Source organism: Podarcis tiliguerta (genome assembly GCF_965153285.1).
Source record: "Podarcis tiliguerta genome assembly, chromosome: 5".
Classification (NCBI taxonomy): Eukaryota; Metazoa; Chordata; class Lepidosauria; order Squamata; family Lacertidae; genus Podarcis; species Podarcis tiliguerta.
Genome location: NC_139538.1, coordinates 79,550,023 through 79,577,483, shown reverse-complemented (window position 1 = coordinate 79,577,483; position 27,461 = coordinate 79,550,023). Strand labels below are relative to the sequence as shown.

Genomic DNA, 27,461 nt, shown 5'->3' with positions numbered 1-27,461 from the left:
CAATCTCAGATCCGATCCATTCCACCACAGGGCACCCATCAGCGATGATTACTAGCTCCAGCATTGTTTAATTCATGATTTTATTTTATTTTATTTTATATACTGCTCTTCATCACAAGATCTCAGGACGTTTCACAGGATAAAAATACAAGGTAAAGGTACAAGTAAATAGTTAAAACAAAAACAGCAAAACATTTATGTCAATCCTTTAATAACTGATTTAAGTAACAATAATAGAAGAAGAAGAAGAAGAAGAAGAAGAAGAAGAAGAAGAAGAAGAAGAAGAAGAAGAAGAAGAAGAGTTTGGATTTGATATCCCACTTTATCACTACCCAAAGGAGTCTCAAAGTGGCTAATATTCTCCTTTCCCTTCCTCCCCCACAACAAACACGCTGTGAGGTGAGTGGGGCTGAGAGACTTCAAAGAAGTGTGACTGGCCCAAGGTCACTCAGCAGCTGCATGTGGAGGAGTGGGGACGCGAACCCGGATCCCCAGATTACAAGTCCACTGCTCTTAATCACTACACCACAAAAAATGGGAATCCAGGAGAGTTGCAGTACTTATGTATGTTAATGACACTATTTTATTTTCTCAAACCCAGCAAGGGTTAAGAAGATTTTTGAAACCTCTTTATCAATTGGTAGAGCAAGAAAAACTAAACATTAATTAGGAAAAGACAAAAGTTTTCGTTTTTGCTAATAGATTTTTAAAAAACACAAGCGGCAAATTGATGGGCACCCCATTGAGCAGGTGAAATCCTTTAAATATCTGGGTTTATGCTTTTCTTCAGCTGGGAATTGCAAGAAGCACTTTGTGAATACAATTAAATTGGCTACTAATGCTGTGAACACTTTATTGAGGTTCTGCTGGAGTAAATGTGGTTGGCAGATTCCTCCAGCCCTCAAAATTTATGAAGCCAGAGTCATCCCACCAATCTGTTATGACACACAAATATGGGGACCTAAAAGCAGGCAGGAGCCAGAGAGAGAGAGAGAGAGATCCTTGATTTCTGATTGAATCCAAAAGCCTCTTGGGGTGTTAATGCTGTGAGTCCCTCCATCGTAGGCTCAGGTTATATATGTGTGTGTGTAAATAAACCATACCTGGTGAAGACATCACAGTATCTGCTGTCCCCCATTCTGAGGAAACTGAACCCTGCGTAAGTGCCTGGAACCACTGGAATCTCACACTGCTCAGAGATTGGGGTGGCATGCAACAATATTTTGGGTGGGGAAGGAAGATGAAAGGCAGGCAAAGGGCAGGATGGATTGCACCGGATTAGCTGCACAAATTCCACCCAGCCACCCTCTCCAAGAGGCAATCAAATAAACACAGAACTGCACTTGAAAGATTTCTGAGTATTTATCAGCTGACTAGCTGCCTTGCTTCCAAAAAAACATTTGCAACCAATGTTTTCGGTTTCAGGGCACACATTTTCCCCTTGTGTCTTTTTTTTTTTTAATACAACGCTCCCCTATTTGAACAGCCTGTTAACTCATTTTCTTGAACTTCTCTGGTTCTTGGTTTCTGTACACAAAGAGTTCAGCCCAAGCCTGAAGTGAACTAAATCTTCCATATGTTCTCTTCATTACTTCTTTTCTCAAATATCGCCTATTCCTTCAGTTCTATTATCTCTCATTTGGCTTGAAAGCCTCCTGGAGACGAAAAGTGTTGCTTCTCTGCTCAGACCAGCTCTTGCTACAGTCAATAACCATAGTACAGTCAATAAATCTTCAGTACTCCTTAGAGAGGTAGTAATAGCTCAAAGTGCATAAAAGAGTCCCCGGATAATGAAGGACTCTTTCCCTTGCCTCCGTTTCCTTTGTCTCTGTCTCATGCTGCCCTGTTTGGGTGACATTTTTCTCCCCTCCAAAAGAACCTTCTCACAGGAGGGTATACAGTATGTCATTTGTCAACATTAGGTAACATGCTAACAGCAGCTCGCCCTGTGCAGTTAGAATATTTATGACCGTTCCATCACTTCTCTGCAGTTCCGTTTGAAACCGGAGGGACACACAGACAAATCAAGTGTGCATCACTCTCTAAATACAGTAGAGATCTCAAAGATCCTCTATGAATAGTGTAATGGAAGAGGGCAAAGAATGTTTTGCTCTTGTCTACAGCTGGCAGCATCTAGCTTACCTGTCCTTGGAGACCCAAGCAGCTTCTATTTCTACGCCAGACCCCAGCATAGGCACACAAGCAGTATGAAACCAAAATGGTCTAGCCACATGAGAAGAAAAGTCCCTGAGAGTCTGGAAGAAATGCACATAAGACCCCCCCCCCCAACACCAATTTTATGACAGGAGGAAAAAGGGAAAAGTAGAATGGTACTTTAAAATGTGATGAGGGGGGGTGAATCAGGTCCAATTGCAGCAGCTTACAAAAAGGTTCCTCACATATACTGAACTTTATGGTCTGTTGAGAAAGGTTGAAGGACAAACGGCTATGTGGCAGAAGTTCACTTTTAAGATTCTTGGCCAAGGTGGGTCTTGATTGGCGGGTGACATTGCCCAGTCACTCACAAGGCAGTCAGTAGCCAGGAGGGTTAAATATGCTTTCTGTTCCTGTTTTTGAAAATGCAATTTTTTTTAATAAAAAAAAAGATGAAGGCCACTATGGCAGACATTTGGCTGGCTGTTCTGTATTGACCTGGCAAATTGCATTTTGGGTGTGCCTTGGGGAAAATGTTTTGTTACTAGGTCTTCTGTGCCATGATGGTCTTGTAGAGTAGAGCTGTGGTTATCAGACTTCCTATCTTACTGCTCCACTGCACACTGAAGGGTTTACTAGGGAGCCCCAGCCCATTACAAAGGTTCGAGGATGTGTTCTGAGCTATTGTGAAGTCTTATTCGAGGTGGTGGGAGTGGATTGACAGGCCATAAACTAGATGAAATGTCATATGGACCACAGACTAGGACACATATTAAGGCACATACTCAGTTTCTGGATGGTACTGGCCAAGACTCAACAACCTGTGAGAAATGAGAGTGTTCCTTTGAGCACCTCCCCTACATTGCCCAAGAACAACCCCCTGCAGTCCTTCATTGCAAAGTAAGATCAACAGTCATGGGCAATCTGTCTTTCGTGGACTGTGTTCACCACTGCTCTCCTGCTCACGGAGAAATCTCTGAGAAATTTCCAAGGAACCCTGGAATCCCCCAAAAGCACAGTATGAAAGCAACTGCGTCTGTCAAGAGGAGGGAAGATGGGATTTTGTGCTTCTTCTAAGCTCCTTCAGCTGTCATTCAATGAGCTAATCACCACCGGTATGCCTGAATGTAAATATGCTTTCAAACATTAGACAGATGAGCATGCTCTATTGTCTCTTACCTAATTACCTGTTTAAAGTGCCACATAGCTCAGAGGGAAATAAACAATTAAATGATGGCTGGCCATTTCTCTGTGCCTGCAAGGAAAATAGTGGTTGCTGAGGAAAAAAATCAGATAGACACAGTTGAAAGCAAATCTTTTAAAAGCAGTCACATATAAGGAGGCAGAATAGCTTCGAAGCACAGTCAAGAGGAAGATCTAAGATGTGTGTGTGCTCATTCATGTGCAGACTATGTCTTCATCTTTCATCTTTTCGGAGCACTTAGCAGAAGTGCAATTTTCTTGGGCTGAAATAATTATGTAAAGATTGAAAACGCGGATCACCCCTAATCTGAGAACTTCCTTCCTTAGAATTAACTGAAGCATTATAGACAAAAAATTGAAGTCGGTAGCATCTTCCCCCTGAACATGATACTGCAGTTCTAGAATTCACACCATAATATAACAAAATGCAGTATGAGAAATAAAAGCAAGAAAATACAGAAACATATATTAATCTTTAATACAACGGATATGCCATCTCCCATCTTCAACCACAAGTCCATATGCAAATGCAGACCACCATGAGGCTCGTGGATCACAGTTTGGGGACCACTGCAATAGACTATTCAAAAGTTCTAATCTGTGCTTTAAATTTAAAAAAAGGTTGTGCATCTACTGCACATTTCGACTAAGGGTATGGTCTGGACTAATTAAAATAATTATCTTTTAATCATCCAAGACGCCACTCTTCCTCTCCTTTTTTCCAGGAAACCTTCCATTCATTTCTGTACACAGAGCATCTCGGTCCACAAAGGAGTTTTGTTTCATTCTGAGAAAGTGAAAATATATAAAGAAACTGCAGCAGCAGTCTTAGACAGCACAATTTTACATATCCCTTTTCTAGGACACACATCTGAACACTAAAGAGAAGGAGAACAGTCTTCACTCAGTTATACTTAAAAGGTAAATCATCATAGTTTTTAGCATGTACACAGTGGCCAAAGCACTTGGCAACTATTACGTTGCTAATCTTATAATTCTTATAAGCAGTGGCGTAGCGTGGGGGGTGCAGGGGGGGCCGGCCGCACCGGGCGCAACATCTGGGGTAGGGTTAGGGGGCGCAAATCCACGGGTTAGGGGGTGCAAATTACTTGCCTTGCCCCGGGTGCTGACAACGCACGCTACGCCACTGCTTATAAGATGCTTTTCCCATATTAAAGAAAGGGGTCACAGACACTGAGCAACAGGAACTCGCCTAAGGTAAACTTATGAACAAAGTGAGATTTCAGCCAGAGGTGGCGCAGTTTCTTAGGGCTACACTAGCCAAAATATTGTTTATTTAAAGAACTTAAAGGAAAATATCTAACTGGTGAACAAGGAAATTGAAAAATACAAGAGATAAAAAAACAGTAAAAAACACAAAATTATATGTACAATAAAAATTCTTCATTGTAGATTGCATGGGCTGCAGACTAAAAACTAAAACGTATCGGTAGATACAAAGATAAGGAAAAAAGGAGGGTTTTCAGAAGAGCCATACTACAAACATTCACTTTGACTGAGTGGAAGTAGAATTTGCCAAATGGTTTAGGGGAAGTATTGATTTATCATATACAAAAGACTAGTTTGGCTTGGGGTTCATTCATAATTGTTACTTGCTTCTATGGAGTGGATTGTCACCAGATCATGTGATCATATAGCTACATTCACTCAGGGATCATATAGCTACATTCTATAGCATTCACCACGCAGTAATTTAATTTTAAGACCCAATAGTTGTCATTTGGCAAAGCACAGGGATCTCCAGCCTTTTAGGCCACCTTTAACCCCAAACTTGCATATGGGATTCCTGTTTCATTTTTTCTTCCTCTTCTCCCCCATCCATATCTTTATTCCTCTCTCTTATGAACTCTACTTCACCTTAGCCCTTTCTGTCCCCAAAAAGATCCCAGTGCTGATAGGACAAGCCACCTGAGCTAAGGTTGCAGGACATCAGTTGCAGGTCGATGTTTGCTAGTTAATTATCTATAGACATCACTTAGAAGTAGGCTTGTGGTTATGAAGAGGTAATCAGAAGAGCACAGCAATAATATGTCCCGAGTGTATAAGCCCTCTGTCTTAGTTGACGTTATCCACACAGTTTAGTACAAATGGAACTACAGTGGTACCTCCGTATAAGTCCGCCCTGTCCAGCGTCCATTTCGGAGGACATCCACGGCAAACCCGGAAGTACCGGAACAGGTTACTTCCAGGTTTGCTGCTCGTGCATGCGCAGAAGCGCAAACCACTCCACGCACATGCACAGAGCGGTGCTTTGTCGAGCGTCCTTTTCGCTGAGCGTCCGGGGCTCCGGAATAGATCCCAGACTCATAACAAGGTACCACTGTAAATCCTTAACTGCTCAAGGACATATTGTAGCATGAAAAATGCTCCGTTGGTTAGAGCATGGTTGCAGGTTTGATCCCTGTATGGGATAGGTGCATATTCCTGCATTGCAGAGGGTTGGACAAGATGGTCCTCAGGGTTCGTTCCAACTCCTACAATTCTATGATTCAGAAGCAAGATCTATTGTGACCATATAGAAGCCGGACTGGAAGCTGAATTTTATTTCATTGCTGGCAATGGGACAATCTTCTCCACTGCATCTGAGGTCTGCAAACTAGCTCATAGGGTACAGGGCAGGCCTTGTCGTACACATGGCTGTGCTCCAACACCTCACTGCAACTTGCTCACTTCTCTGCATGGCTATAGTGCAGCATCTGTGGCACCAGTGTGTGTCATGTGAGTGGAGCAACACATGTACAAGCATCACTGCCACTTGGGCACCGGTTCAGGAGGACAGGAACATGTGCAGGACTCAGAGGAAACAGCTTGGGGTACTCCTATCACACAGAGACACTTCCAAACTTCCATTGCCTGAGGCAGCTATCTCAATCTACCTAATGTTAAGGTTGACCTTGACAATATGTCAACAAAGCCAGCTGTAACAGCAGCCTCATCTGAGCGGTCATCCAGTTTCTGTGGACACTGTGAAAGAGATGTGCTCACTGCACATTTGTATAAATACTCCAAGGTCATTGTACTTGCAAAATTGGAATATCACATTGCCATGCAAGGCAGTGAAGGAGCATGGCAGTCGTTCCTTTGATCTGGCTATATCATTCATATCTCATAGATGGTGTGTTTAAATTTAAATGCCCAAATATTTCTTGCCGATCCAAAGGGGTATGTGTCTGTAGATAGATAAACAGAGCCTGAAGCTCTTTTCATTGGACTGAACCCTGCTCCAGATATCCAACCAATGAAGAAAATTAAATTGCAATGTGAAGAGAATGGAGAAATTCCTAGCAAAAGAAAGCAAACACTGTTGTTAGGTCGTGCGTCCCTTCTAACGTCGGGCACTCCTGATAAGAGAGAGCATATATCATGTACAGACAGAGGACAGGAGAGATTGTTCTCGTTCCTGAATTCAATTAGTCTGAATGTTTGTTTTTAAGCAAGTGTGAAATTCTTCTTGTTGATTTTGCAAACAACCTATAAGGGGCAGGTTGATATCAATTTCACTGTGGCCGCAACAGGGCTGAGTGGAGGGGGGAATACTGTGGGGAAATGCTGGGCGAAGCAAGATTTTGAATGTTAGAGGAACAGCTGTGTCATTTCTGTTTCTTTAGGAACATTTCCATTGGCCAAAGAAAATATCTTCCTGGTTTTGTTCTTCTTCCACCCCACTGTTTTTCCCTCTTCTTCCCCATAGATTCCAGCACTCCTGGAATTTAATTTAATTTTTATCCAGAACCTAAGGGTCTTCATTTCTGCAGTTCTTGACCTTTCTACTAACTGGTGTGGTGACCTTTACAATGTTTGGCTCCTGGGAGATCTGCCCATGCCACATTTGCCACAGAGACTTGGCACTGTGCTGACCTCAGACCACTAATTCTTGGGGACTGAATCCTTCCATGAAAGCAGCTCTGAGGAGATGAATCAGTTCCATGGTCTGTCCCATGAGGAGACATGAGCACCAGAGCCTGAATCTCTTCCCCTGAACCCCACGGATACACCTCTGCTGCTGAACTCTGATGAATGGTCCACAGATTCCTCAGAGAACCAAGTGAGCCCTTGTATCCCCACTCCTTGAAACCTAGAAGAAGCCAACAGCTGCAGAGGAAGTCACTGACCAGATTCAGTATTTAGGAGGTGGGGCCTCTGCTCTATGAATTCCTACCCCAGGCTATAAAGATCTGCCAGTTGCTCCAGGACGCTGCTGAGATAACTGGTATGTTCTGCCTCATGGGGCAGGATAACTAACTCTGGTCCTGTGACCAACACCCTGGTCCCTGTCCAGGGTGCTGATCCTCACCTTGCCTCCCTGGATCTACTGACCTCCCTCTTGCTTGGGCCATCACCCTTCCTGTGTGATCAGCATCTTCACCAGGACAGGCACGTTGCTGAGAATTCTGGAGCACAGCTGTAATTTACCTGCAGAACTAGCCAAGTGCATCAAGCATTCATTGTTATTGCTCTTAAATTGGGTGCAACCCGGAACACACCCAGCATTCTCTGGCAGCTGCACATTATGGGGGATGGGACTGATAGTGGTAAGCAAGCTTGCCTTTCAGAGAAGCTTGTTTCCCATTACTGATCTGCTCATGGAGAAATCCCTAATAAGCTTTCAAAGAACCCTAACATTCTCCTGAGCACTTTGAGAACCACTAAACTAAGGGAGTGACTACTGAAGAACAATAATATTCCCCCCACCAGCAACAGACATCTGAGTTCAATGGATTATCCACCCAGCACCCTTGACAATTGTCCCAGCCCACACTATTAGTTTAGTTCCCAGGATCATATTTGGGAATCAGTAAGGGGGAACCAAGGTGGTCATCTTGTGTGAGAGCTGTACCACTTTTTTTTCAGGGACTGACACTACTGAGTGCTCTGTTACTCAACAAAAACAAAGCACATATGTGAAGGACAAGACTCTTGGCCTAGCCTTCGTTCTGACATGCTGGTTTTCTATGTGTAGGAATCTCCCCTCCCCCCTAGTAGTGGCTAGGAGGGAGGTGGCAGTTCCATCCCATGACCTACAGTCCAAAGTGGAACGGCCCCGACACAAGTTTACCACTTCAGTAAGATCTAGGCCTTAGACTAAAGGACTTCTCAACGAGATTTTTCAGACTCTGGGGGAGCACAGGCTGGAAAAAAGATTCTCTCCTGCAAGGAATCCTGTCAACAAAGGCACCTTGTAAGCACCAGGTGCAAAAAGCCCAAGGTAATTGTCTCTAATTGTGAGCTTCTTGTTAACGCTATAGTTAGCTCAGCCAGAGTTGCTCATAGCATCCTTTCATGTCAATGGGAGTTACATGCATGAATTGCGTGGAGAATGGGGCCATTTATGCTACACTCCCTTGATGCACACCGTATTGAGCTCGTATGCTGGGAGGTGGTTGTTTTTAAACAATATCCAACATTTGCATGTGTTAAAATGTGGCATTAAGAGTTTTCTTTCTGCAAGTTGTTAGAAGTCCAATTAGATTTCTACAGAGCTGTACCTCCTTGGAGATAATTTCCTATTATCAGAGGAAGATGCATACGATGAAATATTGGTTTTCATATGCAAATTATCTCACCTACTTCCCACCCACCACCCTTTTTACTGCTTTGGGACTAAATGCTTTTGCAAACCTAGATATTTCCACTAGAAAAGTTTGGTGTGATGGACTTTATTTAATTCCTGTGCAGCCTTTCAGTCCAAATGGATCTCCGAGGTAATATGCATAAAATAGCATTAAATCGGATTGGGACGCAGGTGGCGCTGTGGCTTAACCACTGAGCCTCTTGGACTTGCCGATCGGAAGGTTGGCGGTTTGAATCCCCATGACGGGGTGAGCTCCCATTGCTCAGTCCCTGCTCCTGCCAACCTAGCAGTTCGAAAGCACGTCAAAGTGCAAGTAGATAAATAGGTACCGCTCCAGCGGGAAGGTAAACGGTGTTTCCGTGCACTGCTCCCCAGAGTCACCCGAGACTGGAGTTAATGGTCAGGGGTCCCTTTACCCTTACCTAGCATTAAATCTTACAGTGGTACCTCGGGTTACAGGTGCTTCAGGTTACAGATGCTTCAGGTTACAGACTTTGCTAACCCAGAAATAGTACCTCGGATTAAGAACTTTGTTTCAGGATGAGAACAAAAATTGTGCGGCGGCCACATGAAAGCAGCAGGAGGCCCCATTAGCTAAAGTGGTACCTCAGGTTAAGAACAGTTTCAGGATAAGAACGGACCTCCAGGATGAATTAAGTTCTTAACCAGAGGTACCACTGTATTTAAAATAAGCAATAAAAATAAAAGCCTAATAATATGCCCATAATAGAGAGCGCACAAATGTCAGGGTTAAAATAGCAGCATTTAATCCTGAAAGCTTTACAAAATAAATGTGTTCAACCAGTCTCCTAAAAGCTAGGAGAAAGGTAACTTGGCAGTCTTCTTTGAGCAAGGCGTTTCATAGAGCCTTGCTGAAAGAGCCACAACTGAAAAGGTCCTGGTGGCTTTTAAAGCCCTAAAGGCGCTTACAAGAGAAGACCAGTGGACTTTAGTGACAGGCAGACCAATCCTGTGGGTCCTGGTATAGCTGAAAAGAGTAGTACAATGAGGCACACGACAGATGAGAATGAGAATTGGATCCCATCTCTGGATGATGGAAATACTGTAATCCCAATAAAAGCAAAGCCTACCTTGTGGGTGTAACTGAGGACAATAATAACCTGAGATGAAGATAGAGGACTAGGACCCAGATTGCTCACTCTGAAAGGTGATACCAAACTATGAGAACAGCCAAAAGAGAGTCTCATGTGTGGGGCTTTTGAAGCCCATGTCAGTTCAAGGTAAAAATTTCCAGCCAGGCCAAAAAAACAAACCAACCACTTGAGGAGGGTGCAGAGCAGAACTAGTAAGGGATGAAACCTAGGAGCCTGGGAGGAGTCCTGAAAGGCAGATAGAGGTGTCTGGAACCCTCTCTGAGGTTGCACATATCTGCAATGATCCATTGTGGAGGCTACCAAAGCATGAAGTACAGCAGTCAAGTCACCTCGGACTAGGATGGACCATAGTTGCCAAACCAGCTGTAGCTAGAAGTAGACCACCAAGGTTACATGTGATCCACGAGTACCCCAAATTACACAACTGTTCCTTCCTCACCCTTTCCCAGAATTAGGATTTCAGAACACCTAACACCTCTGTCTTGTTCTGATTCAGTTTCCCATTTTGGGGCCTACCTCCAGCCTGTTATTGCCTCCATACAATATCCTGTCTTCAGGAACAGCTACCGAAATCCAAAGTTCACACTGTTGAGACAGTTACTGCTCAAAGCTATTGGCCAAAGCATAGGCAACTGCTGCCGCCCAGTGCCACCTATATCTGGTTGTTGTTTTTGACTCCTTTCCCACCAACAATATTCCATTGCTGAATGTGCTTTCCTAAGTTAGACTGCTGCAGACACAGGGCCAATGAGAAACAGCAAGTGTGCCCCTGTGTCAGGGACCATGCTGAGGAGGACTGCACTGAGGAGGAATGGTGGGAGCCTCCCCCTCTCCCTGAATCTTCCCAGGAGCAGGAGGACAGTATACATTTGGAACAGTGGTTTGCAGAGGGACATAGTTCAGAAGGCAGAAGCTGGGAAATACTGGATGGGGAACAGCTGGGGGGGGACAGGAAGAGAGAGGGTTAACACATTCACAGTCTCTGGACAGCATCCCCCCCCCTTTCTCCAAAGTCACAGAGAGCTCAGAAACTGGCAGAACAGAAAGCACAGAGGGTTCAAGCTCAGATTATAAAACATAGAAGTGATGTAGATGAATAGGGACAGAAGGGGGTGGTGTCCTTAATTGGGAGCAATGCCATTCTGGGAGATGTGTTCGCTGCGATTACTAAAGTTTCTAACTGGTAAGAAGACTCCTTTTCCTTTATTCTGCTTATCTACTAACATGGGGGAGGAAGCTGATACCCTGAAACCCGGCACCCCATGTACCAGGCCTGCTGCCCTCAATCAGACTCTGAGTAAGCTACTACCAGCTTTTCTCACCTGACTGATCCATACTGAAATGCATGCCACATCATTTAGCATTGTTTTAATATCTGGGGACATGCTGCAAGATCTTAGATGCCCACTTTTGGTGCCTCTGCCCAGATTGCGCCCAAGGAAGATGCCCCTGTAACCGTACCCTGTTCTTGTTATCACTTCTAGGGCTGAATTGTGGTTGTTAACCTCATTTCACTACTAATAAAAACAGAGGGAGGGGGAAGGAGGAGGAGAGAGAGGGGAGGAAGGAGTAAAAAGTTGTGTTTAATTCATCTACCAATGCCCCACTGAAGGCAATATCACAGATATTAGCCAAGAGCTTCGGCATAGCAGGGTGAGCTCAGGACAAACCAAGAGACTCGATTTGCAAGTTCCTGGATTTTGTCAGCTTGAGTTACAATATTTAGGGAAGACTCAGACACACACTCACATAAGTGTAAAGCGGAAGGAAGGAAGAGAACAGGCAGGCAGAAGAAGTGCCACTGGTCATATCACCTCAGGCTGCGATCTTGTCAGCTCTCATAAGTTAAGAAGGGTCAGCCCAGGTCAGTTCATGGATGAGAGGGTGCCTGTGATTCTCATCTGTTCAACCCAGACTCAGAGCGAAGAGTACTGCAGCCTTCCTGCACGGGACAGGATGCAGCTTTCAGTGAATGTAGAACCAGCTGCATTTGGGGGGAGAGTCTAGACAAAACACCCTCCATAAGCCCCTTTCACTTGGAAAAGGGGTTTGCGTACAAACTAGTCATTCTCCCACCAGCTTTCTTGGGACCTCAGGCAAAGATTATTCCATAAGTATCCATAGGACTGCAGCCTTATAATTCTTATGTCTGCTTTTCAAAGGCATCCCCAAACACTCCAACATTTCTCCAATGAAAATTATTTATTTATTTATTTATTTATTTATTTATTTATTTTATTACTTCAATTTATACACCACCCTATACCCAGAGGTCTCAGGGCGATTCACAGAAAAGATCACAACATATATAATCAGAATAAAAACAACAACCTAATAACACACACACACCCCAAAAAGAGCCACATTTTAAAAGGGTATAGAATGTCAAACAGATCAACCAAAGGCCTTAAAAAAGAATGTTTCCGCCTGGCACCTAAAGGTGTGTAATGAAGGCACCGGGCAAACTTCCCTGGAGAGACCATCCCACAGACGGGGAGCCACTGCAGAGAAGGCCCATTCTCGTGTTACCACCCTCCAGACCTCTCAAGCAGAAGGCGCGTGAAGAAAGGCCTCAGAAGATGATCTCATGGTCCAGGTAGGTTCATATGGAAAGAGGCAGTCCTTGAGGTATTGCGATACAGGGATATCCAACTCAATAATAATATTATTTATACCCCGCCCTTCTGACCAGGTTGCCCCAAACACTCTGGGTGGCTTCCAACATATATAAAAACATAATAAAACGTGAAACATTTTAAAAAAAAAAAACAAAAAACAACAACTTCCCTATACAGGGCTGCCTTCATGTCTTCTATAGGTTATATAGTTATTCATCTCCTTTGGCTTGGGGGCCACAGAACTCCATACCCTCCCACATTTCTCTGACGAAAATAGCGATGTTCCACTGGATTGACTTTGGCACTATTGACCTTGCAGTAGCAGAAAGCCTTCCACTAATGCAAGGCAGGGCACCTACAAGAGTGTTCCATATCATATCTTATACTGTTCTGGAGGGCTGCCACCCCCATCTTGAATCCTTTGAAGAAACCTTTTGGGGAATGAGCAATCCACATTGGGACCTACAAAACCGGATGCCCCACTGCGTAGGCGTACGTGGTGTCCGCTATCATAATGCTGCGGTTGGATACAACCTATTGTAACAAAAAATAGTATGTTGTTGTTGTTGTTTAGTCGTTTAGTTGTGTCCGACTCTTCGTGACCCCATGGACCAGAGCACGCCAGGCACTTCTGTCTTCCACTGCCTCCTGCAGTTTGGTCAAACTCATGCTGGTAGCTTTGAGAACACTATCCAACCATCTCGTCCTCTGTTGTCCCCTTCTCCTTGTGCCCTCCATCTTTCCCAACATCAGGGTCTTTTCCATGGAGTCTTCTCTTCTCATGAGGTGGCCAAAGTATTGGAGCCTCAGCTTCACGATCTGTCCTTCCAGTGAGCACTCAGGGCTGATTTCCTTAAAAACAGATACGTTTGATCTCCTTGCAGTCCATGGGACTCTGAAGAGTCTCCTCCAGCACCATAATTCAAAAGCATCAATTCTTCGGCGATCAGCCTTCTTTATGATCCAGCTCTCACTTCCATACATCACTACTGGGAAAACCATAGCTTTTACTATACAGACCTTTGTTGGCAAAAAAATAGTATAGTGTTGCCAAAAATGACTGCAGCAGTTAGAGATGGTTGGCAAAGCTATATAGAGCCTTGGCTAGTCTCCTGTGATGAACAGGAGTTGCCTCAAGACGACCAGGCAGGGAAGCTTCTGTAAAATTCGTTCCTTTCAGACAATCAAGGTGACTTAAAAAAAAAAACTTAAAGTGATACGTGGGTGAGTAAAAACATGGCTTATAATTTTTGTGCTCATTAATATGGCTGAGTTAGTGGGAAGGTTTGGCTTGAAACACAGGGAAATAGAGATAGCTCATCAGATAAAGCGGGGGAAAGCGGATTTTAGTAAGATTATGAATGAACAGAGGAGGCAATGTTGAGAGAGGGCAGATATATTATCAAGTCATTAGTAAAACAGCATATTATAGTGCGCTTTATCTTGTGTGGTTTTAGATCATTAACATCAAGGGCTTGTCTGTGTTTCTACACGACACAGAACCTACCATTCTAACACAATGAAAGCATGAAAAAATATTATGGAGATTGCACACAACCATCCTACTTAATGACTACATAATATATGTTTAGTGCCAATAAACATCATGAAGAGTATTAGTTGCTGAGTCTGGCCTTGCCACTGTTTTTCTAACATTAATAACTCAGCTGTTTTGGATTTTTATTTTTTAATGCTAAAAGCAGCATGTCTGCATTATTGACTATGGAATACAGGATTTCATTAAGCAAACAACACAGCCCATTTCAATTGAGGGATTGATTTCCAGAGGAGAGAGAGCATCTGGAAGTGGCCTGCCGACAGTTCCTATTCCTCCCTCTGTAATAGAAATTGCCAACTGATTTAAATTAGGTTTCTCCACATTCACTCCTGGGCTGTGAACTTGGAGCGCGAGTTAATAAGTCCAGAGCAGACAAAAGGACGCGCATCACCTCCTCAAAGTCAAGGAGGGGAACGCAGCAGGAAAATCTGACACAATTTTGGACAGCGTTGGACAAGGGTGGCTTCAAGCATTCTGCTCTCAAACTGAGGTGAGGTTGCCAATTCTTCTTTACCAGCTTCTGTTTCGGGTCTTAGCAGGCCTTAGCAGGTGAAAGTGCCTATCGTCATGCCCTGATGTGCTCCCTTCAGCTGCTGATTTCTGGACCTCAGTGTGATCTGAAAAGCACAGGAGCAGGCCAGCTATTTTTCCCCTCATCAATTGGCAACCCTACATGGAAAGCAGCAATGATCAATTCCATATACTAGTGTGCCATCAGGGGGCTACACTTTGTATGTCACAATTCTGAGGGAATGAAAAAAGAGGCACAGAATTTGGGACTTGTCTGATACTGAAGCAGCCAAACAGAGGTTTCCAGGCTAGCCCCCATGCCATGGAAGGAACCATGAGGAGGAGAGGAAGTTGGGGACAGGGAATAAGAGGAAGACTTGGGAGATGTGTTCAATGGGTCCCATGGGTGGTACAGAATTCCACATATCACCCATGGGTGATCTAGAAGCCCAGAATGCCAAACTATAATAATGTCTAAGGAAAGCAGGGGTGTAGCAACACCACCAGTGCCGGGGCAGAGCTTTTTTTAAGAGACCAAAGTTGTTGAGCTTTTTTGGGCAGTTTCCAACATAATAAAACATTAGACATTAAAAACTTCCCTCCACATGTCTTCTAAAGGTTGTATAGTTACATATCTCCTTGGCTCAGGAGTCACAGAACTCCATAGCCCCCCCCCCCATTTCTCCGATGAAAATAGGGACAGCTTTTCAATACCCTCCAATGTTTCTCCAATGAAAATAGATACGTCTCCTCCAACATTTCTCTGATGAAAATAAAGGGAAACTCCTAAGGAAAAGCAGAACGTTCCAGGATCAAATCAGAAATTGGGACAGCTTCTGTGAATCCGGGGCTATCCCTGGAAAATACGGACCCTCAGTGGGCCTGGTTTCCTATGTTCCTATGTGCTGGTTGGATGACCCATAGCTTCCCCCATCTAAAGAGGTCTCTCCTGTGATGTATTGTATAACTAACAAGCACGGCTAGCTTAATTTTTCTGTTTCCCAAAGGACCACAACAAAAACGGCTTTCCTACCATGGTACACAGTTCCTTTTGCGCAGGTGAGTGCAGGTCGGGAGTTCTAATTATGCAGGGTGATTGCCCCGCGTAGGTTTTTCATTCATGTTGAAAATATTCTCTTAAGCATGAGTAATAAGAAAAAGACAGCCCAACATCTCTGGGGTTTCCCCCCACCTTGTTGCTCTAATCTTAATCTTACCCGTTGCAGCAAAATGTTTGCTAACATGTTTGATCAAGCGCCTGTTAAAGAGAAATATTGTGCTGTTGGTGCCAACCAGACCACCTCGACTTGGGTGTCACTGTAATTATTGTCAAGCATTATTGTTGCAAGGGTGTACAGAGCACATAGATCTTTCTTTTAATATGGAGCTGGCCAATTTAATGGAACATTAGTAATGCAGCCAGCACAGAGTCTGCTAACAAAACTTTACGTTACTGCTGGATGAATTACACCATACCTCTTGAATGTCTAGCAGCTGGCAAGAGGCCAGAATCTTTTACATCTGAAAATGGAGCTTGTTTCTTCCTCTCTCTTCCCCCCGCCCTCCCTCCCTAAAGAAAACAGAAAACAGAAAACAGAAGAACTGGCCTTGGTGCGCTTCATATATAGCAAAGTTTTCCAATAGGCAAGAAATGTAAAACATCAACCCTAAAATAACATTGTGTGTTATTTCATTGAGAGGTGCACTAATTCTTCCTTAGTTTTGATTTTAATGTAAAAACTAAAGCCAGCCATGTTGAAGGGATAGAAAGTTTCAACCAAAAAGCACCTAGATTGCATCTATATTCAACTTTCCTCAATCCTCTTTAAAGCCATGATTGTCTTTGGATTTGTACCATTTTTCTCAGTTGGTGCTTTGCCACCATTTCTAGATTAATCATAAGTATGATTCCCCCCACCCACAAAATTCAACATTAGGTACCATACTTTGAAAGGAGTGAAATGAAAATGTAAGTTTGCCTACAGAAAGCTGTTGTGGAGGGCAAGTGAGGGCAATGGTGAGTGGAGACAAGTGAAGGAAATATAATGAAATAAATGAATATTTTTTGTAAAGGGAAGGCACTTTCAAACACTGCAGAAAATGCAGTAGGTTTAGCTCTGTCTCTAATTTACTTTTACTAGCCTATAAGGATTTTACATATGAACTGGTTTTGAAAGGAATATTTTTAAACCTCAGTGACCTGAGCTTGGTTTGGAACCCAATCCAAATTCCATCATCACCTTTCACATTTGCCTAACACCCTGGCTCAGTGCGCCCAGGAAAATGCAATTTCTTTTTCTTGCAGAAGTCATTATGACCCATGAGAACAAACAAAGAAAGCTGCAAAACTGAAAATGAGCAATAAAGCCAGCTAGACCACGAAATCTGCCATCTAGCAATTTCCCTCTAAAGCAGAAAAATCAGGTAAACGTGGCCTTGCTTTCCCTTCACCTTATTATTAGCTCAGTAACATTTATCACATAGGTAGTAAATCTACAAAGGTTATAGTGCATTTGCCATATAAGGCTTCAGGGAGGTTGCTTGTTGTGCTATAAACTGCAATCAACTAATCCATTCCAAATGAAAAACAACAACAACCCAATTTAATTTTTAATTTTTGCGCTCAAGGAAATTGTGGCATCTGTTGGGGGAGTGCAAAAAAAAAAAAAAAAAGACAACATGAAATCCTACACATGATCCTTCTTCGCAACTCTCAAGTGGATGACTGAAAACCAATGACTTTGAGAAACCAGTGCTGTTTGGGAGCTACCAAAATCTCACTTATTCGCCAGTCTCTGCTAGGAGTTGCTGGAGTAGAAACATCACCATCTATTAAAGTGATTTTTAAACCTCATGTTACGTTATTGGAATTCCAAATTTGCTGCGGTAATAAAGTTGCATTTTAGAGCATTCAAAGCACTTGACATACATTCTCTCACATACCGGCCAATGAGGGGCCACCATTTCCTCCCACAATGCCCCTGGAATTATGCTCTATCAGCATCATGATACAGCATCATTTCACGGTCAGCGTTGAGATGGGAGGTGGCAGCCACTGGGCCTAGATAGGAGCTCCACTGTTAGCACCAATTATTTAAATTTCTTATTCCCCAACAACAACAAAAAGCCCACAATGCAGCCTTCCACCTTTGTACTTCTAAACAAATTCCTATCCCACCCTTCTAGGGCTGATGTACTACCAAGGACAACTTCCATCAGTTTAACCTTTTTTCAATAGAAAAACTGGCTGTTCGACTGCATTACTGCGACATGCTCCATGTGGGGCTGCCCTTAAGGCTGTCCTGGGAACTGCAGCTGGTGCAGCTTGGATGCTGTTAGGGGCAACTTACCATCAATATGTAATATAGCTGCTAAGGCAGGCTTCCTCAACCTCGGCCCTCCAGATGTTTTTGGCCTACAACTCCCATGATCCCTAGCTAGCAGGACCAGTGGTCAAGGATGATGGGAATTGTAGTCTCAAAACATCTGGAGGGCCGAGGTTGAAGCCTGTACTAAGGGATCTGCAGTAACTACCAATTAGCTACCAGGCCAAGTTTAATGTTTTGCTGTTTATTTATTAAATTTCTATCCCTTCCTTCCTTCCTTCCTTCCTTCCTTCCTTCCTTCCTTGGGAGTTGTTGGTATACAAAGCTGTAAACAACTTAGGATCTGTTTGCCTGGAAGGCTGCCTTTTTATCCTGTTCAACCCTTTTCTTTTCTTTGAATAATTTCATTTATAAGAAGATAGTGTGAAAGAGAGAGAGAAGTTAGTGAGAAAGAGAGAGAAAGAGAGGAGGAAATACGTCACAATACAATCTTACTTGAACCTTTAGATCATCAAGCGAAGCCCTAATGTGGGTACCACATGCCCCAGGAGTCTGTTTAAGGAGTTCGCAAGGCAGAGCTTTTAGTATGGTGATATCCGTAGTATGGAACGGACTCTCCCTGGAAATTAGAATGGCACCAACAACTTACTCTTTTAAGCAGCTCCTTACTCCCCCCGCTCCCCCCAGTCTTTTCCAGGTAGCACTGCTTAATGCATTTTACTGCTTTAAACTGCATTTTGTATTTTGCCTTTTTCTTCTTCTTTACAGTATTTTTCAATATTGGTTGGTACATTTTTTTAAAAAAACAACAACAACTAAATAATCACTCCAATTAGATACTGGAGTCAAAGGCACCCCAAGGAAACCATACAATCAAAACATATACTGGTAGCTATTAAGGACGACACAATTGGTTGGTTAAAAAAAAACAACGCAAGCAAACACAAACCATGTCTTCCAGTTTTCCAGTAAAGGCAGTCAAGTTGCAGTCAAGTCCAGTAAAGGCAGTCAAGATTGGGGTTAACCAATCTCACAGACTTTGCAACCACAACAGGCACTATCAGAGCATCCTACGCAAAGTCACCAAATTTCAGAAATGTATGGCGCCTATGGTCTGTATGGTCTATGCTTTGTCAGACTACAGTCTGGGCAGACAGCATGTGGGATTCCTGGTGGAAATAGCTGGCTGGCCACTGTGGAAAGAAGGATGCTGGACTAGAAGGACTTTTGATGCGCTCCAGCATGAAATCATAGAACTGTAGAGTTGGAAGGGGCCCAACCCCCTAGTCCAACCCCCTGCAATGCAGGAATCTTCTGCCCAACGTGGGACTCAAATCCACCACCCTGAGATGAAGAGTCTCTTGCTCTTCCAACTTGTTTTGTTCTTATGTGGGGTGCTCCATGTTGATCATCTCCACATCAAGAAGCTAGGCATTTCAGGAAGAAAGGTTCTAGAGCAGCCTTCTCCCTGTCATGCTGGTTTTCTGTGTTTGGGGATTCATCTATTTTTATTTCTGCAGGAGCATTCATGTATGTGGGCTGGCCTTCTTCAGTCTCAGACTAGCCTAGCCAGGCCCCTTCCCCTTCGTTTCGGCCACACAAATTACTCTTGGATATTGCAGTCCTGTGTTTTAAATCTGTCTCTTGACCCAAATTGTCTGGCATGTCACCGTAATTGTCACTTGGTCCTATTCCTGATCTCCTGTCGCAAATGCTGTGGTTTTTCAGGAACATAACGCGGAGCCCTTTCCATCTCTCAGCTGGGCCGCTGTGGCAGCAGGCATATACAAGAAGCCCGTTCCAATGTTCCAGCAAGCTCCAACGTCACACTACAGCATGACCAACAGAACACAGGATGGGGCTAGGTAGGTAAAAAGGGAGAACTATGCATCTAAGCATAAGGTTCATTCCAAACGGCTAACATGACCAGGGCAGATGAAGCCCCACGGTTCAATTTCCAATCAGGGTAATGACAGCAATGAGGATAAAATCTGCATTGCACCACAAACACTGGAGCCTAATTCATAGACATTGCATGCAGTGGGCTTCTGTGCACAAAGTACACAAACCAGGGAACCTCCAAATGCACAAAGTCTCCCTAGACACACTCACACACGCGCGCACACACACACAAACAAACCCCATCATAATGGGCTGCATTTTGCTAGCCCTGAATAAATGGGCTTAGGAAAAGGATTCTTGCACATAAGTGTTTTGATCTTATGCTAATTTGCAGCTTGGTTTTCTTTAATAGTCCCACTACCAGGGAGACAGGAGAGGAGGGAGCAGGTCTACTGGAATGAAACTGTTAGGCATTTTCCTCTAGATTTTCCATGTCAGAGTATGACATCAGCATAACCCTTGTCCTTCCTTTTCAGTCTAGACGCTGAATGTCACTTGTTGTGTTGAATTAAGGCTCCAGCCTACACAGATGGGCCCTTCACATTCATTCAGAGTAGCAGTGTGATGTCAGATGGAACTTCATACAGGCATATATCTCTCTGAATCTGAGCAGCAGAGGCTTTTGCCAAACGTACCATGGCTCTGTTAATGCCTTTATTGATCAGGCTGGAAAGTTATCATCACACCATATAACAAATAAAAACCCATTTTTCCTTGGCAGTTCCTAGTGCTTTTCGGAGAGAGGGAAGGATCTCTCTTTCCCTGTTCTTACTTCATTCAGAATCAAGCTCAGGGCATGACAAATGCTATATTCTTCAGCATAGGCATTCCTAAATAGGAATGCAGTCTGGAACCATGCACCCATTGCTACCATCTTTGCTTGCTTGATTCCTCGTCTCTATGGTTTCCCGAGCACCAGCCAGCAAATATATTTGGGATGGATCAAGAGAAAAGGATGTTAAGAGCTTTTCATGACCCACAATTTGCCCAAGGCAAGGAGCAAGAAGGTCTGATTTGATAATGGGGGTTTCTTCTCCCTCTTTCATATAAGCTGAATGTTGGAAGAGTCAGGACAATGGGTATTCCACAAAAAATGAAGGGTATCTTTTTATACGCAGCAAGAGTTCTTATCATGGCAAAATGGAAGAGTATTGAAATTCCCTCTGTACATGAATGGACCCAAAAGCTGACAGAATATGCCGAATTAGATGGTCTATCAGAAAAAATAAAGAATAAATCAAAACAGGAATTTGTCTCAAAATGGGAGGTTTCCAAAGAATATTTGAAATCTAAATATAGTAGTTTAAACTCTGTTGCAGCATTTGAGGAACTTCAATAACAGTTGCAAGTTAGACATAAGAGTTAAGATATATTAAGAAAAAGTTAAATTATGATAAAAGTGTGTATTGGCAAGAAGTAATATGAAATTGAAATAAGGAATAGATGGGAGGTCGGGTCTATAGTGTTAAGACCAACTTATGTTTTATTGTTTGTTAAGAAAACATTGTGTTTATTGTTATTCCTGTGGATATTTCTGTATCTGTGTTTACTTTTCTTTTTTTTCTTGCTGTATCAATTAAAAAAAAAAAAAGGAAAAGTTAGGACAGAAGAAACAAAGTACTTTGTCACACAGCACATAGACAAACTATGGAATTTGCTACCATAAGATATATTGATGGCCACCAACCTGAATATCATTAAAAGGGAAAGTTGAGAATGACAAGGCTACCAGTGGCTACTGGTTTTGATGGCTATGTTCTGCCTGAATTGTTGAAGGCAATATGTCTCTGAACACCAGTTGCTGGGAATCAAGTTGCTGTTGTTTGCGGGCTTCCCAGAGGCATCTAGATGGACAATGTGAGAACAGAATGCTGGACTTGGTAGATCTTTGGCCTGAAGTCACAATGCTGATGTCACAAATCACTGTTTTGTCAGCTGCTGCTTTCCTAGCAACCACAGTGGATATCCCATTAACATAGTTACAGCTGATTGGCTGAAGAGAAGAGGGGGAACAAGGCAGGTTCCTCAGGAAAGGATGTGGACAAGGCAACAGACAAAAACAGAAATTGGGCAAAGCCGACTGGGAAGGGATTAATTACTGTAACAAATATGGTGCAGTTATACAACTAAGTCACGCTCTGCTTTTCTTCCAAAATTAGGTTTTTCAATTAGCACTTCCATCTTCCCTGCCTATTGGCCATTCTGGCTGGGAGTCAGAAACATCTTGAGGACACCATATTGTCTGCCCCAATCCAAGGAATGGTGTTTCAAGTGTTTGCTTCATCCTTATCCTCTCTTATTGTGTGGGAAATAATTGGATTACAACATGGGAAAAGAGCTGATTCAACAAAGACTGTGATCACTAAGGGTGTCCACCAACTTTTGTATCAATGAATTTTAGAATGACGTTATAAATAATATGGCTGTTGTGGTCTCGGCATCACCGTAAGTCAGCAAAAGTAACTCTGCACCTGAATCATAAAAGTATATCAGCAAACAAGGTGGAATTTCCAGTGTTTTTATATGCAGGGAGGAGAAGTATAAGCCTGAAATCTGTCTTCTTCTAGCCAGACTTAACATCACATTTCTCATCCCAGAAGAGCTTCTAACTTTATAGATACAAATTCCAGCTGAGTAGTCGTGGTTGTTGTTGTTTAGTCGTTTAGTCGTGTCCGACTCTTCGTGACCCCATGGACCAGAGCACCCCAGGCACTCCTGTCTTCCACTGCCTCCCACAGTTTGGTCAAACTCATGCTGGTAGCTTCGAGAACACTGTCCAACCATCTTGTCCTCTGTCGTCCCCTTTTCCTTGTGTCTTCAATGTTTCCCAACATCAGGGTCTTTTCCAGGGAGTCTTCTCTTCTCATGAGGTGACCAAAGTATTGGAGCCTCAGCTTCAGGATCTGTAGTCAAGGTAAAGGGTAAAGGGACCCCTGACCATTAGGTCCAGTCGTGACCGACTCTGGGGTTGCGGCGCTCATCTCACTTTATTGGCTGAGGGAGCCGGTGTACAGCTTCCGGGTCATGTGGCTAGCATGACTAAGCCACTTCTGGCGAACCAGAGCAGTGCACGGAAACGCCATTTACCGTCCCGCCGGAGCAGTGCCTATTTATCTACTTGCACTTTGAGTTGCTTTCGAACTGCTAGGTTGGCAGGAGCAGGGACTGAGCAACGGGAGCTCACCCCATTGCGGGGATTTGAACCGCCGACCTTCTGATCGGCAAGTCCTAGGCTCTGTGGTTTAACCCACAGCGCCACCCGCGTCCCGCAGTCAAGGTAGGCCTGGCCAAAAGTACTTCTCCCTGTGCTGCCAGCGGAGAGGCATGCCCACTTGCTCTACACTGGGGGTGTGGCTCTGCAGATGTTGCTGGACTATAACTCCCACCACTATTGGGACCTTTGGCCCTGCTGGGTAGGGTTTGATGGGAGTTGGAGTCCAACAGCAGCAGAGGGACCACAGGTTCCCCATCCCCACCATGGAGATGCCCAATCACATGGTTCCCCAATTTGTACTACCCTATAAAGGAGAAGAAAGGGATGAACTGGGCAACCATGTGCAGTGCCCTGCCCTGTTAAAGATATCAACTCTAACAAGCCCTCCTAAACACACATGGTATTATCTGGATGGTAGAAAGGGGGGATCAGACCCAGTCATCTACCACCCAAAGACCCTTATTGCCCAGGTAAAGTCAAGGGCTGGTTGGATGCAGAGGAATGGTGGAAGGAACCAGCATAGGTGACCAGTCTATTTATAGGGTGAAGGTAAAGGTAAAGGGACCCCTGACCATTGGGTCCAGTCGTGGATGACTCTGGAGTTGCGGCGCTCATCTCGCTTTACTGGCTGAGGGAGCCGGCATACAGCTTCCGGGTCATGTGGCCAGCATGACTAAGCCGCTTCTGGTGAACCAGAGCAGCGCAAAGAAACGCCGTTTACCTTCCCGCCAGAGTGGTACCTATTTATCTACTTGCACATGGTGCTTTAGGACTGCTAAGTGGGCAGGAGCTGGGACCGAACAACAGGAGCTCACCCCGTCGCGAGGATTCGAACCACTAGGCTCAGTGGTTTAGACCACAGCGTCACCCGTGTCCATTTATAGGATAGATGTGCCCAATTTATAGGATAGATGTGCCCTATTTATAAAACAAGAAGCTAGACAAACCCATTATGGACCTAATAAAGACCTTCAGTTGTATAACCTTTTCTTTAAAAAAGCAAGCAAACAAACAAGTTGACTGTTGCTTACATAATTATTAGTGGTCTAATTTTTATTATTCCACTTTCTCCCACCTCCCTTCTTGGGATTTTTAAAAAAATTGTGTGGTGGGATATAAACCTGCCTTTTTCCAGTAAGTGTTCTTGCAAGGTCATGAAAATTATCCCAGATGCAGAATATCTATGAGGCACCGTGCCAGAATGCTTGCATTCAGCAAAATTGCAGATGTAATGTCTGTAAATAAGGCTGACTCCAAACGTCTAAACAACACATGTGATAGATGCCTTATAAATACTTAAGCAAAATTGAAATAACACTGGTTAGAATCTAGATCATTTCCTATAATATGTGGATTTGAGAAGTGTCTCCCCAATGCTCAGTGTAGCTCTTGCCTGAATTCGTAAAATCACCTACAAGGAAAACCATTCGGAGTAGAAATCAGGGTTGGGGGTGGGGAGTCTGGCTGATATTATTTTATGAGGAGAGTTGCCTTGCTGAGTTTAGCCCTGAAAAGCAGCATACAAATATACTTATAATATTCATATACCTTGCACCTTTTGAAATATCACAGCCAGGGAAGTAAGTGGCCTTGGCTGCAATTATGGGGGGCAAGCTAATTCTCAGTATCAGAAGAGAATTAACAATTTCCTCCCTGTTGTTGTCTTGAAGAAAAATGTTCCTTTGAAGCTGCCATTTGCCTTGGGAGGAAATCCCCCATTCATGTCTCCCATGGTGCTCCAGACGCTTTGCACCTCACAAAATAGGCTGGTGGATCTCAGAGATCTAGTAAAACAACAACCTAAAGTAGATCCTGCAAACTGGAAGTCAGCCCATCTGGTCTCTGTACTCCTTTCTGCTTGCTTCCCAGTTTGATGAAGCTGACTCGGAGGAGAACTCTTGTAGCCTCTCTGCTTGAGCAGGTCTCCCTGGACACAGCACCTCAATCACCCATCCGCTCGAACCAGGACCTTGGCAGGCTGAGCAGAGAGCTTGTTTGAGCAGCAACCATCATCATCATCATCACCATTTTTAATTTGTATACCGCCTTTCTATCTTACAATATTCAAGGCGGTTTACAAGCTGAAGAAACAAAAAATGTACATCTTATAACAATCTAATGCAATACAAAAATGTGATAATAAAACTTAACTTTAAAATAGGCAACCTCCATCAAAAAAGTAGCATTCAACAATCATTAGAATAGTATAAAATAATAATCAACATATAAAAGTTAAACAGAAATCCACTCAACAGTTACAATAATATCTAAACTATAATCAATAAAACAACGGCAAGCCACAGTACATAAAACAATACAATACACATTGAGAAGCAAAGGGTAGAGCAAGGCAGGTGGAAGGAGGCCTTGCCTGATGGAGTCTCTCCCCTCAAGTTCTTCCTCCAGGCACAGCTTCCTTATGAGGAGACCCAGGGCCGGAGGGTGGGGCAAGGCAGGTGGAAGGAGGCCTTGCCTGATGGAGTCTCACCCTGCATTCAGAGCAAGCTTCTACAGACCCTCTGCTGGAATGAGATGCTTTCTTGATGAAGCAGAGATGCAACTACGGTGGCTGTTCCCAAATACAGAGCCAGGAAGTAGTGGTGAGAGGGAAGAGGGAGAGAAATGGGTGGAAGCTCTTTGCCATGTTCCTTGCTGCTCTCCATTTTTTTCTGCTGCTCCACATCAAATTTCTAACCATGCTAAAATAACCACCATACTAACCTTGCTTTGAACGAACGTGGCTCAAAGTTGCAAAAAACAGAAGAGCAGAAACTCCAGAGTCCAAATACAGTCAGATGCTTGATTTCACAGATGCCTTTAGGGTTCCTGAACACATTTGGGAGAAGGGATTGCTAAACACACACAACTCTTGACCACTGTCACCACCATCAAAAGGCTCCTGGGATTCATCAAGGTAGGCTGCAGATGGTCTGGAGGGGGAAATGGATTTTTCAACATTACGCCTGAAGAGTGTGTTTTCAAAGCTTTGGAAACTAAAGAAACGCTCCGACATTCTGTCCTTTGTTTCCCCCGTTGGGCCTGTACGATGGGGCATCTCTGAACAGCGGGTGATCATCAAACCATATGTGCCACAATGCTTAGGTAAAACGAAGGACAGTGTCAGACTGCAAGCAAGGAAATAAATTAAATTGACAATACCATCTGGAAAAGTCTTCACAGAAACATTGCCTTCTGCTTATTCCCTTTTCTTGGCCTTTTTCATTTCACAGTCTAATCTTTCGTCGATCCCTTTAGAATAGGGCTGAGGAACCTTTAGCCCTGCAGATGTTTCTGGACCCTATCAGCCCCAGCCAGCAGGGTTCATTGTTGTTGTTGTTGTTGTTGTTGTTGTTGTTGTTGTTGTTGTTGTTGTTGTTATTGTTACTATTATTATTATATTTTTTATTAGTTAAACTTATTACCTTGTTACCTATAGGGTCTCTAAATGACTTACCTTTAAAAATATATACCTATACATTATACCATTGGCGAGGGAGAGAGAGAAAACCATATAAAACATTAATATTTCATAAAATATATAAAAATGGCGAACAAGGCCTTTCCACAAATAATAGGAAGCTTGGGCAGCACACCAAAAATAAAACAGGCTCACTTGAGTTGAAAGGTTTTGGTGAAGATGTTTACCTCGTCTTCTTTCTATGGCGATCACTCGTAGCTGAGTAAGATTGTCTTCCATGAACACAGATTTAACAGTGAGTCCGTAAGTGACTGTGGAGGCCAATTCTGGATCCACGCATACTTCCACAGTGGGGACATTGGTTTCCAGGTGGGAGTTGATCACGGTGAGGGTTTGCCAAGTGTTTCTTCCTCTTAGCACATTTCTCCCTTTCGTCTCTGGTACCTGGTACCGAAACTATGTCAGCCAGGGTACCATATGGATTTCACTGAGGAGGGTATTCCACAAGGGTTATATCAGAAGTGGAGAAGCTTGGGCTGTGGCGGGGGTGGGGTGCAAATGTGATCCTCCAGCTCACTCTCTCTGGCCTTGCTAGGCAACCTCCTAGTCCTCCTCCCAGAGCTACAGTTGCCAGTGTGATGTAACAATCAATCCCTCTTCACAGAGGCTTCTGGAAATCGTAGCTATGGACAAGGAATAGAGGTCACCTAACAGCTCTCAGCACCCTTCACCAACTAAAGCTCCCAGAATCCTTTGGGGGAAGTCATCACTGCTTAAAGAGGTGTCCTAGTGCTTTAAAGTAATGTCATAGTGTGAAAGTGGCATTTGCCAAGGCTCTTCTTTTCACTCC

The 27,461-nt window shown here is 43.7% G+C and overlaps 2 long non-coding RNA genes across 2 annotated transcripts; both read right to left on the bottom strand.

Annotated features, from left to right (window-relative positions):
- Positions 1 to 3,813: 3,813 nt before the first annotated feature.
- On the bottom strand, positions 3,814 to 27,434 carry LOC310677575. The gene is made up of 3 exons (XR_014511292.1): positions 26,839 to 27,434; positions 25,915 to 26,123; positions 3,814 to 4,144 (listed from the first exon to the last, which is right to left on the bottom strand). It is a non-coding gene; the product is annotated as an uncharacterized lncRNA (long non-coding RNA).
- LOC310677554 lies at positions 18,848 to 21,831 on the bottom strand. The gene is made up of 2 exons (XR_014511270.1): positions 21,667 to 21,831; positions 18,848 to 21,192 (listed from the first exon to the last, which is right to left on the bottom strand). It is a non-coding gene; the product is annotated as an uncharacterized lncRNA (long non-coding RNA).
- Positions 27,435 to 27,461: the final 27 nt, after the last annotated feature.